We start from the raw sequence: 753 nt of genomic DNA, 5'->3' as shown, positions 1-753 counted from the left end.
TGAGACTCCAGCAGGAACCAGAAGCCTCTGCCTCTCCTGGGATCAAGATAGCCCCAACTGTCTGCGAGGGACAGGGCCACCACTTACAACTGTATCCCCTTTTTTTTTCATGGATTTGCACAGAGATGAGGCTTTTGTAATCACAGTATTTGCCAGTTCTTCCCAATCTAAACAGCCTTCAAATCCATCGTACATTTCCTAGTCAGTGTAGAAGAGGGGTAGGAACCTCACAAACATCAAGAAAACTGGCAGCTGGATAGAGAAAAGTTCCGTCTCTGCTCCCACTCCTGACACCCCAAAGGAAAAGCATTTGCTATTTAGCCATTGCATATTTTGTTTGGTTGCAGCCAGCTGGACAGTCAGCACATGCATTAATATGAACTGGCCACAGTAAATGCTGTTTATTTCTGACATATGAGCAAGTTTTTGGGGTGATAAGCAGAAGAACAAGGACAGTCCTGTAGGAGCCAAGGCTTCATTAATTCTACCACTCATGAGACAGCTTGGTATTATCTTAATTTTGAGCATCACCAATGTTCTTTTTTTCTCCTCTCCTTTGTAGTTGAGTCTAATGGAAAAGAAAAGTGATTACAAAATGGGAATGGAAACCTTGGTCCATCTGGTGTGTGTTTGAGCACTCTCAGGCAGGTGAGATAATCAAGAGCTGTGAGAATGTAATGTCCAGGGAAACCAGAAGAAATTAGATGGAGACATTATCATTCCAAGAAAAAAAAACCAACACATTTTCCCCTA

This window comes from Fulmarus glacialis, unplaced genomic scaffold (genome assembly GCF_000690835.1).
Source record: "Fulmarus glacialis isolate BGI_N327 unplaced genomic scaffold, ASM69083v1 scaffold30605, whole genome shotgun sequence".
Taxonomy (NCBI): Eukaryota; Metazoa; Chordata; class Aves; order Procellariiformes; family Procellariidae; genus Fulmarus; species Fulmarus glacialis.
This window is presented reverse-complemented; position numbering follows the sequence as displayed.